Source organism: Mesoplodon bidens, assembly GCF_964165515.1.
Source record: "Mesoplodon bidens genome assembly, chromosome: 4".
Lineage (NCBI taxonomy): Eukaryota > Metazoa > Chordata > Mammalia > Artiodactyla > Ziphiidae > Mesoplodon > Mesoplodon bidens.
In genome coordinates this window covers 6875948-6891355 of record NC_138160.1, presented here as the reverse complement: position 1 = coordinate 6891355, position 15408 = coordinate 6875948, and the positions used below count along the sequence as shown (strand labels likewise).

At 39.1% G+C, this 15408-nt stretch overlaps 1 protein-coding gene across 2 annotated transcripts in view; it reads right to left on the bottom strand.

The window, feature by feature from the left end:
- ADCY2 (adenylate cyclase 2) overlaps nt 1–15408 on the bottom strand; it is a 441039-nt gene that overhangs the window by 148374 nt on the left and 277257 nt on the right. The gene's annotated exons all lie outside the window — the stretch shown is intronic.

Genomic DNA, 15408 nt, shown 5'->3' with positions numbered 1-15408 from the left:
ATCTATTACAGAAAACATCATATTCTTCAGGCATTGTAGATTTAGCTAGTGGTATTCAGTGTGTATAAACAAACATTTGTTGAATGCCAAGTTTTCTTCTTCTTCCACATTGTCTCTTTTTTTCTTTAAAAAAATTCTTTTTGGTGGACAAAGTGGCGAGAGAGTAGAAGCAGGGGTGGGGAAGCTGGGCTTTGCTCACAGATTCACTGGTCCTGGTGTCTGTACCCTGGGCCCACCCACAGTGCATATCGCTTTGGGGCTGTTGGGAACTTTCACCAAGGGAGCAGAGGGTAGGTCAGGAGTGCAACTTAATGAAGATGAAATGACCCTCACCACAGCCCATCCCCAGCCTGACCCAGGAAAAGACAGGTGCAAAGTCAAGAGGAGACTCAGTGTGTGCTGGTATAAGGTCTCAGTGCATGGTAGGGAGCGTTTCTCTATGAACAGGCATAACTGAGTGTTGATTGTTTGTTCATTCCTTCCGTCCTTCATTAACCCAATCAGAAAACATCCATCACTGCCCATTAATTGCCAGAGCCCTTGATAAGCACTAATGGTAAATGCAAAGATGAAAGGGATGGTGTCCCTAATATCATGTTGTTCATGATCCAGGAAGAGGCACACCCACAGTACATAGCTGTTAGATGAGGTTAGAAAGACAGGCTGGTGTTTGGAAGAAGCCACGTGCCTGGGATCTGGGAAAACAGGGGGAGCTAATAGACGAGGAGCACCTGCTATGCACCACATGCTCCCAGGAGCCATCTTCATGTGAACCAATTGAATCAAAACAACAGCATCATCTGACTGGTATTGTTACCAACCTCCTTGCAACAGAGGCAAAACGAAGCAGTTTTGTAAAGGGCAGGGAGCTGACACTTGTCATAACACTTGTCACACACCAAAGGTAATTTTATTCGTACTTAAGAAAGTAAGAGAACACTTTTTATTTAATAATCATCTTTTCACTTTTTTGTTAAATTCCCCTTGATGTTTCCATCTAAATTAAGAAATGAAATGCAGAAATAAAACATTTTAATAAGGTAAATGTCCATATATACATCTGGGGAAATATAAATTAACATTAACTGTACAAAATAATGAGGTTAATGTCTGGTGTGGTCTAAAATTTAACAGAATGAAATGCACAATGACAATAACACAGAAGATGAAATGGGAGTCAATGGAATAAAAATGTTCTGAGGTCTTAGAATTGTGTGAGAAGTGGCAAAAGAAAGCAATTTATAATAGACTGTAGTAAGTCAAGAATGGATGCAATTTCCACATCAGCAACAAAAAGCTTGAAAAAATGTATGACTAACAGGCTAACAGAGAAAATGGGAAAGAAATCCTTGATTAATCCAAAATAAGTCAATAAGGAAAAGTCAAAGAAAACTAAAAACAGGTAGGGCAAATAGAAAATAAATCATAAAATGACAGTTATTAGCCTGTTGTGCCAGAAATTATATTAAATGTAAATGGACTAAATATTCCAATTAATTGACTAATACTGTCAGATTGGACTGAAAAAAGACAAAATGTAACTCTAAACCACTAACAATAAATACATCTTAAATTAAGAATACAGAACTATCAGAAATAAAAAAAGATACACCAAAAAGAGATGAATTATAAAAACCTTAATAAAAAAAAAGCAGTATACCTATAACAATATCAGAAAAATACTGTAGATATTCCAGTCTTAGGGGAAAAGATTGACAAGTCCACAAACTTTTTAGAACTTTTTTTTTGTGGGGGATATACCACTAGATTTTATTGTGGACATTGGCAATATAACCCCTTATGTGGTTCCTTCCACTCAAAGAGGCTGGTGGTATGAAGGGCAGTGAAGTGGGGAGCTTGTCTATTGCTTTATTTCTCAATTACTGCAGGAGTTCCTGGAAAGTAGCATTTTCGCTGTAGTTATTTTTTCAAGGAATGAATAATCTGCTGTGCATTTTATCTGGGGCACAATAAAGAAAAATCTAATTTCAAAGCCTCTGTTCTTTGTTGGTACTACATAAGTGGAGACCCGGGTAGACAGTGCTTATGATTTTGTGTGTGTGTGTGTGTGGTATGCGGGCCTCTCACTGTTGTGGCCTCTCCCATTATGGAGCACAGGCTCCGGACGCGCAGCCTCGGCAGCCATGGCTCACGGGCCCAGCGTCTCCATGGCATGTGGGATCTTCCCGGACCAGGACACGAACCTGTGTCCCCTGCATTGGCAGGTGGACTCTCAGCCACTGCGCCACCAGGAAAGCCCTGATTTAAAATCAGATTAATGACCTTTTTTTTTTAAACATCTTTATTGGAATATAATTTCTTTAAAATGGAGTGTTGGTTTCTGCTTTATAACAAAGTGAATCAGGTATACATATACATATATCCCTATATGTCTTTCCTCTTGTGTCTGCCTCCCTACCACCCTCCCTATCTCACCCTTCGACGTGGTCACAAAGCACCGAGCTGATCTCCCTGTGCTATGCGGCTGCTTCCCATTAGCTATCTATTTTACATTTGGTAGTGTATATATGCCCATGCCAATCTCTTACTTTGTCCCAGCTTACCCTTCCCACTCCCTGTATCCTCAAGTCCATTCTCTAGTAGGTCTGTGTCTTTATTCCCATCTTGCTCCTAGGTTCTTCATGACCACTTTTTTTTATATTTCTTATATATGTGTTAGCATATGGTATTTGTTTTTCTCTTTCTGACTTCACTCTGCATGACAGACTCTACGTCCATCCACCTCACTACAAATAACTAAATTTCGTTTCTTTTTATGGCTGAGTAATATTCCATTGTATATATGTGCCACAACTTCTTTACCCATTCATCTGTCGATGGACACTTAGGTTGCTTCCATGTCCTGGCTATTGTAAATAGTGCTGCAATGAACATTGTGGTACATGACTCTTTTTGAACTACAGTTTTCTCAGGGTATATGTCCAGTAGTGGGATTGCTGGGTCATACAATAGTTCTATTTTAGTTTTTTAAGGGACCTCCATACTGTACTCCACAGTGGCTGTATCATTGTACATTCCCACCAACAGTGCAAGAGGGTTCCCTTTTCTCCAAACCCTCTCCAGCATTTATCGTTTGTAGATTTTTTGATGATGGCCATTCTGACTGGTCTGAGGTGATATCTCATTGTAGTTTTGATTTGCATTTCTCTAATAATTAATGATGTTGATGATTCTTTCATGTGTTTGTTGGCAATCTGCATATCTTCTTTGGAGAAATGTCTATTTAGGTCTTCTGCCCATTTTTGGATTGGGTTGTGTGTTTATTTGATATTGAGCTACATGAGCTGCTTGCAAATTTTGGAGATTAATCTTTGTCCGTTGCTTCATTTGCAAATATTGTCTCCCATTCTGAGGGTTGTCTTCTCATCTTTTTTATGGTTTCCTTTGCTGTGTAAAAGCTTTTAAGTTTCATTATGTCCCATTTGTTTATTTTTGTTTTTATTTCCATTTCTCTAGGAGGTGGGTCCAAAAGGATCTTGCCTTATTTATGTCATAGAGTGTTCTGCCTATGTTTTTCCTCTAAGAGTTTGATAGTGTCTGGCATTACAATTAGGTCTTTAATCCATTTTGAGCTTATTTTTGTGTATGGTGTTAGGGAATGATCTAATCTCATATTTTTACATGTCCCTGTCCAGTTTTCCCAGCACCACTTATTGAAGAAGCTGTCCTTTCTCCACTGTACATTCCTGCCTCCTTTATCAAAGGTAAGGTGACCATATGTGTGTGGGTTTATCTCTGGGCTTTCTATCCTGTTCCATTGATCTATCTTTCTGTTTTTGTGCCAGTACCACACTGTCTTGATTACTGTAGCTTTGTAGTATAGTCTGAAGTCAGGGAGCCTGATTCCTCCAGCTCCATTTTTCGTTCTCAAGATTGCTTTGGCTATTCGGGGTCTTTTGTTTCTCCAAACAAATTTTGAACTTTTTTGTTCTAGTTCTGTGAAAAATACCAGTGATAGTTTGATAGGGATTGCATTGAATCTGTAGATTGCTTTGGGTAGTAGAGTCATTTTCACAATATTGATTCTTCCAATCCAGGAGCATGATATATCTCTCCATCTATTTGTATCATCTTTAATTTCTTTCATCAATGTCTTATAATTTTCTGCATACAGGTCTTTTTTCTCCTTAGGTAGGTTTATTCCTAGATATGTTATTCTTTTTGTTGCAGTGGAAAATGGAAGTGTTTTCTTTATTTCACTTTCAGACTTTTCATCATCAGTGTATAGGAAAGTAAAGATTTCTGTGCATTAATTTTGTATCTTGCTACTTTACCAAATTCATTGATTATATCTAGTAGTTTTCAAGTAGCATCTTTAGGATTCTCTATGTATAATATCATGTCATCTGTAAAAAGTGACAGCTTTAATTCTTCTTTTCCGATTTGGATTCCTTTTATTTCTTTTTCTTCTCTGATTGCTGGGGCTACAACGTCCAAATCTATGTTGAATAATAGTGGTGAGAGTGGGCAACCTTGTCTTTTTCCTGATCTTAGTGGAAATGGTTTCAGTTTTTCACCACTGAGGATGATGTTGGCTGTGGGTTTGTCATATGTGGCCTTTATTATGTTGAGGAAAGTTCCCTCTATGCCTACTTTCTACAGGGTTTTTATCATAAATGGGTGTTGAATTTTGTCGAAAGCTTTCTCTGCATCTATTGAGTTGATCATATGCTTTTTCTCCTTCAATTTGTTAATATGGTGTATCACATTGATTGATTTGCATATATTGAAGGATCCTTGCATTCCTGGGATAAACCCCAGTTGATCATGGTGTATGATCCTTTTAATGTGCTGTTGGATTCTGTTTGCTAGTATTTTGTTGAAGATTTTTGCATCTATGTTCATCAGTGATATTGGCCTGTAGTTTTCTTTCTTTGTGACATCTTTGTCTGGTTTTGGTATCAGGGTTATGGTGGCCTTGTAGAATGGGTTTGGGAGTGTTCCTCCCTCTGCTATATTTTAGAAGAGTTTGAGAAATATAGGTGTTAGCTCTTCTCTAAATGTTTGATAGAATTCGCCTGTGAAGCCATATGGTCCTGGGCTTTTGTTTGTTGGAAGATTTTGAATCACAGTTTCAATTTCAGTGCTTGTGATTGGTCTATTCATATTTTCTATATCTTCCTGGTTCAGCCCCAGAAGGTTGTGCATTTCTAAGAATTTGTCCATTTCTTCCAGGTTGTCCATTTTATTGGCATATAGTTGCTTGTAGTAATCTCTCATGGTCCTTTGTATTTCTGCAGTGTCAGTTGTTACTTCTCCTTTTTCATTTCTAGTTCTATTGATTTGAGTCTTCTCCCTTTTTTTCTTGATGAGTCTGGCTAGTGGTTTATCAATTTTGTTTATTTCCTCAAAGAACAAGCTTTTAGTTTTATTGATCTTTTTTTTATTGTTTCCTTCATTTCTTTTTCATTTATTTCTGATCTGATCTTTATGATTTCTTTCTTTCTGTCAACTTTGGGGTTTTTTGTTCTTCTTTCTCTGATTGCTTTAGGTGTAAGGTTAGGTTGTCTATTTGAGATTTTTCTTGTTTCTTGAGGTAGGATTGTATTGCTATAAACTTCCCTGTTAGAAATGCTTTTGCTGCATCCTACAGGTTTTGGGTCATCGTGTTTTCATTGTCATTTGTTTCTTGGTATTTTTTGATTTCCTCTTTGATTTCTTCCGTGATCTCTTCGTTATTAAGTAGTGTATTGTTTAGCCTCCATATGTTTGTATTTTTTACAGATGTATTCATATAATTGATATCTAGTATCACAGCATTGTGGTCGGAAAATACATTTGATATGATCTCAATTTTCTTAAATTTACCAAGGCTTGATTTGTGACCCAAGATATGGTCTACCCTGGAAAATATTCCATGAGCACTTGAGAAGAATGTGTATTCTGTTGTTTTTGGATGGAATGTTCTATAAATATCAATTAAGTCCATCTTGTTTAATGAATCATTTAAAGCTTGTGTTTCCTTATTTATTTTCATTTCGGATTATCTGTCCATTGTTGAAACTGGGGTGTTAAAGTCCCCTACTTTGATTGTGTTACTGTCGATTTCCCCTTTTATGGCTGTTAGTATTTGCCTTATCTATTGAGTTGCTCCTATGCTGGGTGCATAGATGTTTACAATTGTTATATTTTCTTCTAGGATTGACCCCTTGATCATTATGTAGTGTTCTTCTTTGTCTCTTGAATAGTCTTTGTTTTAAAGTCTATTTTGTCTGATATGAGAATTGCTACTCCAGCTTTCTTTTGATTTCCATTTGCATGGAATATCTTTTTCCCTACCCTCACTTTCAGTCTGTATGTGTCCCTAGGTCGGAAGTGGGTCTCTTGTAGACAGCATATATATGGGTCTTGTTTTTGTATCCATTCAGCCAGTCTATGTCTTTTGGTGGGAGCATTTAATCCATTTACATTTAAGGTAATTATCGATATGTATGTTCCTCTTACTATTTTCTTAATTGTTTTGGGTTTTTTATTGTAGGTCTTTTCCTTCTCTTGTGTTTCCTGACTAGAGAAGTTCCTTTAGCATGTGTTGTAAAGCTGGTTTCGTGGTGCTGAATTCTTTTATCTTTTGCTTGTCTGTAAAGGTTTTAACTTCTCCATCACATCTGAATAAGATCCTTGCTGGTAGAGTAATCTTGGGTGTAGGTTTTTCTCCTTCATCACTTTAAATATGTCCTGCCACTCCCTTCTGGCTTGCAGAATTTCTGCTGAATGATAGCTGTTAAACTTATGGAGAGTCCCTTGTGTGCTATTTGTTGTTTTTCCCTTGCTGCTTTTAATGTTTTTTCTTTGCATTTAATTTTTGAAAGTTTGATTAATATGTGTCTTGGTGTGTTTCTCCTTGGATTCATCCTGTATGGGACTCTCTGTGCTTCCTGGACTTGATTAACTATTTCCTTTCCCATATTAGGGAAGTTTTCAACTATAATGTCTTCAAATATTTTCTCAGTCCCTTTCTTTTTCTGTTCTTTACCTGGGACCCCTCTAATTCGAATGTTGGTGTGTATAATGTTGTCCCTGAGGTCTCTGATACTGTCCTTAATTATTTTCATTCTTTTTTCTTTATTCAGCTCTGCAGTAGTTATTTCCACTCTTTTACCTTCCACGTCACTTATGCGTCCTTCTCCCTCAGTCTTTCTGCTATTGATCCCTTCTAGAGAATTTTGAATTTCATATGCTGTGTTTTTCCTCACTGTTTGTTTGCTCTTTAGTTCTTCTAGTTCCTTGTTAAACATTTCTTGCATTTTCTCCATCCTATTTCCAAGATTTTGGATCATCTTTACTATCATAGCTCTGAATTCTTTTTCAGGTAGACTGCCTACTTGTTCTTCATTTGTTAGCTCTGGTGGGTTTTTGCCTTGCTTCTTCATCTGCTGTGTGTTTCTCTGTCTTCTCATTTTGCTTATCTTACTGTGTTTGGGATCTCCTTTTTGCAGGCTGCAGGTTCGTAGTTCCCGTTGTTTTTGCTGTCTGTCCCCAGTGGCTAAGTTTGGTTCAGTGTGTTGTGTAGGCTTCTGGGTGGAGGGGACTAGTGCCTGTGTTCTGGTGGATGAGGCTCGATCTTGTCTTTTTGGTGGGTAGGTCCACGTGTGGTGGTGTGTTTTGGCATGTTTGTGGCCTTATCATGGGTTAAGGCAGTCTGTGCTCTAATGGATGGTATTGTGTTTCTGTCTTGCTAGTTGTTTGGTATAGGATGTCCTGCACTGTAGCTTGCTGGTCATTCGGTGGATATGGGTCTTGGCATTGAGATGGGGATCTCTGGGAGATTTTCACTGTTTGATGTTACATGGAGCTGGGAGGCCTCTTGTGGACCAGTGTCCTGAACTTGGCTCTCCCACCTCAGAGGCACAGCCCTGATGCCTGGCTGGAGCACCAAGAGCCTGTCATCCACACGGCTCAGAATAAAAGGGAGAAAAGAAAGAAAGAAAGAAAGAAAGAAAGAAGAAGATAAAATAAAATATAATAAAGTAAAATAAAATAAAGTTATTAAAATAAAAAGTAATTATTAAGAAATGTTTTTAACAAAAAAAATTTTTGAAAAGGAAAGAAAGAAAGAAGAAAGCTGCGAAACCAAAAAACAAATCCACCAATGATAACAAGTGTTTAAATCTGTACTAAAAAGTAAAACAAAAAAACGGACAGACAGAACCCTAGGACAAATGACAAAAGCAATGCCATACAGACAAAATCACATACAGAAGCATCCACATACACACTTACAAAAAGAGAAAAATGAAAAATAGGTATATATCTTTGCTCCCAATGTCCATCTCCTCAGTTTGGGATGATTCGTTGTCTATTCAGGTATTCCACAGAGGCAGGGTACATCAAGTTGATTGTGGAGATTTAATCCGCTGCTCCTGAGGCTGCTGGGAGAGAGTTCCCTTTCTCTTCTTTGTTCGCACAGCTCCCGGGTCTCAGCTTTGGATTTGGCCCCGCCTCTGTGTGTAGGTTGCTGGAGGGCATCTGTTCTTCTCTCAGACAGGACGGGGTTAAAGGAGCAGCTGATTCGGGGACTCTGGCTCACTCAGGCCGGGGGGAGGGAGGGGTACGAATGTGGGGTGAGCCTTCAGCGGCAGAGGCCAGCGTGATGTTACACCAGCCTGAGGTGCACCGTGAGTTCTCCCGGGGAAGTTGTCCCTGGAACCCAGAACCCTGGCAGTGGCGGGCCGCACAGGCTCCCTGGAAGGGAGGTGTGGAGAGTGACCTGTGCTCGAACACAGGCTTCTTGGTGGCGGCAGCAGCAGCCCCATCGTCCCACACACGTCTCTGGGGTTCGTGCTGTTAGCCGTGGCTCGCTCCCGTCTCTGGAGCTCCTTTAAGCGGTGCTCTTAATCCTCTCTCCTCACGCACCAGGAAACAAAGAGGGAAGAAAAAGTCTCCTGCCTCTTCACCAGGTCCAGACTTTTTCCCAGACTCCCTCCCGGCCAGCCGTGGCACACTAACCCCCTGCAGGCTGTGTTCACGCCGCCAAACCCAGTCCTCTCCCTGTGCTCTGACCAAAGCCCGAGCCTCGGTTCCCAGCCCTACCTGCCCTTGTGGGTGAGCAGACAAGCCTCTCAGGCTGGTGAGTGACAGTTGGCACCGATCCTCTGTGCTGGAATCTCTCTGCTTTGCCCTCCGCACCCCTGTGGCTGTGCTCTCCTCTGCGGCTCCAAAGCTTTCCCCCTCCGCCACCTGCAGTCTCTGCCTGCGAAGGGCCTTCCTAGTGTGTGGACACCTTTCCTCCTTCATGGCTCTCTCCCACTGGTGCAGGTCCCGTCCCTATTCTTTTGTCTCTGCTTTTTCTTTTTTTCTTTTTCCCTACCCAGGTACGTGGGGAGTTTCTTGCCTTTTCGGGGGTATGAGGTCTTCTGCCAGCATTCAGTAGGTGTTCTGTAGGTGTTGTTCTACGTGTAGTTGTATTTCTGATGTATTTGTGGGGAGGAACATGATCTCCACGTCTTACTCTTCTGCCATCTTGAAGCTCAACCCTAATTACCTTCTTGGTCATAAATACCAGGCCTGGGCAAAATCTGGATTGGTGATGTTCATACAAAGGGAAATTTTACTACTCTTCAAAATAACGCAGTGATTACTGTGGGGTTTTTCTCTCTGGCAGACAATGATGCTGTGGGTATGGGAGAGGAGTGAAAGACTCATTCAGGGGGAGGGGAGAACCCAGCTTCACATCAGCAGGTTTCATCCAAGGAAAAAGAGAACATTTAAAGTGCCTCCTGGTTGGAAAAGGGTTGGTAAACATTAGCAACCACTTGAAATTGAATTTTGATTTGATTTGTATTCTGAGCTCGAATTCCCTTCTGTTATTCTCCAAATTTCATTAATGATCTAACAATATAGCAGCATCATATTAGCTCAAAGGTGACAAAGCGAGTTCAAATTTTGGACTAGAGCAAAATGTGTTAGACATCTCTGCATGCAGACAGGGCCAAGATAAGCAAAAGTAGAAGGATGGAAAATAACTGAGGTCAAAAATAGAGTAAGAAATCAAGTAATGTTTTGGTTTGTCAACAGAACAGATGACCCCAGAAAAATGGAGCCACTTGGAACTCAGATTACCAAGAAATTACTAATGACGTGAAAAATAGATGTCCATATTTTAAAACTTAGAAGAAAAGCTGTGTCCTTGTTACACACAAATTGAGAGTTCAATACATTTGATTGTTGATCTAGTGTCTATACAATTCTGCTCCCTCTCTTATCTCAGAACCCACATGGAAAGACAGTGGGATTTATTTTTTAAAATAAATGGCACTTTTCTACCTTTTGTAATCTTAATACAAAGAGCTGTTCCAACATCTACTCATCTTTTGCTACCCACCTGTCAAATACATCTATTTGCCACTTATTGTCATTTTTCTGTGTTTTGGCTTCCATGACCAACCAGATGGTTAGACATTTGGGAAGTCTGAAGGTCATAAAACATGTGATACATCCAAGGAAGTACTTAGACAACAAGACAACAGACTTTGTCCCTTAAAGTTTGGAACTGAGTTATGCTAATGTTGCATTCACTTAATTCCATTCTGGTAGCTATTGAACACACTGTATGTATTGAGTAATCCTGTATGGAATGATCTCTGCTTCTCTTTCTGTTTATTGATCAGTGTATTGCATCACTGGATGTGAGGTCAAAATATTATAAAGGGCTCATAATGTTCAAAATCTATTTAAACAAATAGAGGAAACCTATTGAGGAAAGTATGAAACTGCTGTCAACAAAATCAGAAGACCTGTCTGGTCACCCTCTCAGACATGATCAAAGCAGTCGCAGATGGGAGCAAAAGCAGGCATGTCACTGAGAGTGCCATCAAATCTCTGTCATAAAGCAAGTAGATACTGAATACAAATTTGTTAACTTCGAAAACAGTGACAAGAAGTGTTGGCATGTAGGAATAACAGATTATGAATCTGGCCTAGGCTATCTGTTTAGAAATTTCAATGGAATCTGTGTCTACAGAGATGTCTGATGAATAGCTTAAGTAGATTAAAACCAATTTTTTGTACCTTCTGATGGGTGATGGAAGAGTCAAGGGCTAAGAAAAAACAAAACGCACAAGGTCACAGTGCGTAGTTGACATCGTTCTGCATTATTACCATATGATGATAACCTAAGGGTCCACGTGTATTTGGTACAGTCAGTCGACTCTCCCAATGTTTATATTCATTTCTAGTTATGCTTTCTGGAGCTGCTGTTGTTGGTGTCCTAACCATATTCCCTCTGCCTTCCTTGGAGGTCACCTGCAGCCTGTTCCTTTCTAAATCTACAGTTTCCTGTGCCTCAACCAATGAGAAAGTAATTGGTGGATATTAAAAAAATCATTTATAAAATGATAGATAAGTACCCCAGTTTCTGCACCCACACCCCTCAGTGGGCAGGTCTGAGAATCTTCCACACTTCCCTTGGAGGGCCTCCAGATGGACTGAGCCCCTGTTGCCAGTTGCCTCTTTCAGGAGCTGGAGTGGGACCCTCCCTTGTCCACTCACTCTGCCACCTGGAATCACTTCCCAACTAAATGTCCACACCCACATCCTTGTCTTAGGGCTGCTTGGGGCAAACCTAACTGAGACATTTCTAAACATCTTCTCTCTTCTGCCTACATTCTATAATAAGAATACACTAAACCCCAAAGCACACAGAGCCAGCCTTTCCTGAAAAACAGATTTTATGAACAAAAAAGATGAATCAAATATAGCAATTCTCTTTCATGCCCATAACTTCATTTAATGATCAAATGTAAACCATGATCTTCATTTTAGCACCACATGTAGACAGATGACTGGCTTTTTATAGGTAGTTTGAAAAGTACAGGAAATCAACTCCATATGTTGTGTAAACCAAATTTTTTCTTTTTGTGTGTGTGTTAAGAATTTGTGTGAAGGTAGAATGGAATAAAGATTTTGGTAACAGCCAACCAGCCAAAGGAAAAGACCCATGGCTTCTCCACTATCATGTGATTCTGGTACCACTGGTGGATAGCAAGACCTGTGATCAGAGTCCACGGACAGGATCCGTGCTCTGGGGTCTGCACATCTCTTCTTGGTGTTCACAGCATTGGGTATTGGGGTAAGCCTTAAATAAAGGCCTGTACTCAAGTGTGGTAAATCAAGTCACTTTTAAATGTCTTTCTTCCATTATAAAATGCTTTGCTCTGAAAGAAAAGCCCAATATTATGGCACACATGATAAATTTCAACTCAGTTCATAATCTGACAAGGTTAATATTTCCATTAATATTTCAGCTTTTTGCTAATATAGCTGTGTGCCCTGCCAAGTTATCTGAAAGCAACACACAAACTTCAGTGTTTAATATACTGGATATGACTTACCTACATTACCTCAAAATGCATTGGAGAAATTTCTTAAGGGGACTTTTGGAAAATCAAGTTGTCACAAAACTTATTGATACACACCACTGTTATTTCTTTCTCTTGCTAGAAAAGATTGTCTACCTACAGAGAATCTGGATAATTCCAGCCTATTCAAAGGTTATCCAGTGAACAGCTTGACCTTGGCTTGAGAGTTCCATTTTAACACATCCTTTTTTTTTTACCAGAACTTGTTCTTTTAAATTGTGCCTCTGAGAAAAGCTACAGAGTTTGTAAATTTCAACGTACTACTGTTCAAAATTCAGGACACTCTGCACTCCAAAGAATTTCTAATATAATGAAACAAAGCAGATATTTAACTTTATATTTATGCTACTTTTGACATTATTTTGGTTGATGACAGGAAAATCCAATTTAAGCAAAGATAACTTGTACTTAAATTTTGAGCTAAGATATAGAGATGTACATTATATCATGTTCCTGCATTAAACCATGCATGTAATAAATATTTAAACCTGCTGTATTTTTCAAAAGGGAGGATGAAAGGGCCATGCTTTTTTATAGGAAATAATATTTTTTCTCTTTCAAAATTCTTACTTCTATTTAGTTCTTATTTTAAGTGCAATTCAATTACATCAGGATGCTAAACCAATTCAATAAATAGAAGGGATATTGTTATATATTTTTCTTCTCCCAATAGAAAGTAGCTACCAGAAGAAACAGACACCAGATCCCTAAGCAGCCACTGTGTTACATGTGGTGCTGAGGAGACAGATGATGTTATTCAATATTTTCCTGCAGTATAAAAGGACCAGGTATCCACTCAGAGTCAAATGCTGAAAACTCTGTACTTGGAAAATACCTGCCAGGGATGTGAATATATGTCAGTATCTTCCCTCAGCTGTATCTTGTCTTGTAGCCAGCTTCATGCTTGCAGGTCTCTGAGAAGAAGCATCCTCCACTGGCACCAAACTCTATCACTTGCAAATCTCTGAAGTTAAGGTCTAGTAACAACTGCTGTTGCCACTGTTTCTTGTTATAAAATTTAGTTTGTTTCTCTTAGGTCCATACTTAGAAATCTTGCTTTACATCAATCAAATCAGAACACATTTAATACCCTTACTATTTGAGAGGCCTTGCTTTATCTTTCTTTGACTTTTACAAAAAAGTCAGTAGTCATATTTATGTATGATAGAAAGCAGAAGTACTTTAGAGTAGAAACAGCACCTAGGTAAGAGTATATGTGAGTCCTGCCCTTTCTCTGTCACTACGTAGAAGACCTCAATTAAATCACTCCAGCCTTTGAGACCTAGTTTCGTTGTCTAAGAAATATGTCTGTTGGATTCAGTGAGTTGAAGGTCTCCATGCCCCTGTAAGTTCCTAGAATTTTATGGAACTACAAGAGGTTCTTTCTGGAATTTACCTCTCATTGTTTCAATGTCGAACAATTAGTGACACAGAGGAAAGGACCCAAGTGCTCACAACTGAAGACCATGGCCAAGGCTATAAGAAGGACTGTGGGAAAGGAGAGACCACTTGAGATCTTGACCAAGAAGACAAGGAGGAAGTTGGGTCTGTGCTGGTTCTTGAAGAGTGACTTCAATGAATTGGAGGAGGATGAAGAAGGGTCAAGAGTGTGGGTGTGGGATAGCCTCATCCACCAGAGGGCAGACAACAGAAGCAAGAAGAACTACAATCCTGCAGCCTGTGGAAGGAAAACCACATTCACAGAAAGACAGACAAAATGAAAAGGCAGAGGACTATGTACTACATGAAGGAATAAGATAAAACACCAAAAAACAACTAAAATGAAGTGGAGTTAGGCAACCTTCCAGAAAAAGAATTCAGAATAATGATAGTGAAGATGATCCAGGACCTCAGAAAAAAAAAAATGGAAACAAAGATTGAGAAGATGCAAGAAATGTTGAACAAAGACTTACAAGAATTAAAGAACAAACATCTAGAAGAATTAAAGGACAAACACAGATGAACAATACAGTAACTGAAATCAAAAATACACTAGAAGGAATGCATAGCAGAATAACTGAGGCAGAAGAATGGATAAGTGACCTGGAAGACAGAATGGTGGAATTCACTGTGGCAAAGCAGAATAAAGAAAAAAGAATGAAAAGAAATGAAGACAGCCTAAGAAACCTCTGGGACAATGGTAAATGCACCCACATTCTCCTTAAAGGGTTTCCAGAAGGAAGAGAGAGAGAAAGGGCCCCCCAAAATATTTGAAGATATTATAGTCAAAAACTTCCCTAACATGGGAAAGGAAATAGCCACCCAAGTCTAGGAAGCACAGAGAGTCCCAGGCAGGATAAACCCAAGAAGGAACACACCAAGACACATAGTAATCAGACTGACAAAAATTAAAGACAAATGAAAATTATTAAAAGCAACAAGGGAAAAATGACAAATAACATACAAGGGAACTCCCATAAGGTTAACAGCTGATTTCTCAGCAGAAACTCTACAAGCCAAAAGAGAGCAAAATATTTAAAGTGATGAAAGGGAAGAACCTACCACCAAGATTACTCTACCTGGCAAGGATCTCATTCAGATTTGACAGAGAAATCAAAAGCTTTATAGACAAGCAAAAACTAAGAGAATTCAGCACCACCAAACCAGCTCCACAACAAACGCTAAAGGAACTTCTCTAAGTGGGAAACACAAGAGAAGAAAAAGACCTACAGAAAACAAACGCAAAACAATTAAGAAAATGGTAATAGGAATGTACATATCGATAATTACCTTAAATGTAAATGGATTAAATGCTCCAACCAAAAGACACAGATAGGCTCACTGAATGGATACAAAAACAAGACCCATATATATGCTGTCTACAAGAGACCCACTTCAGATCTAGGGACACATACAGACTGAAAGTGAGGGGATGGAAAAAGATATTCCATGCAAATGGAAATCAAAAGAAAGCTGGAGTAGCAATACTAATATCAGATAATATAGACCTTAAAATAAAGTATGTTACAAGAGACAAGGAAGGACACTACACAATGATCAAGGGATCAAACCAAGAAGAAGATATAACAAT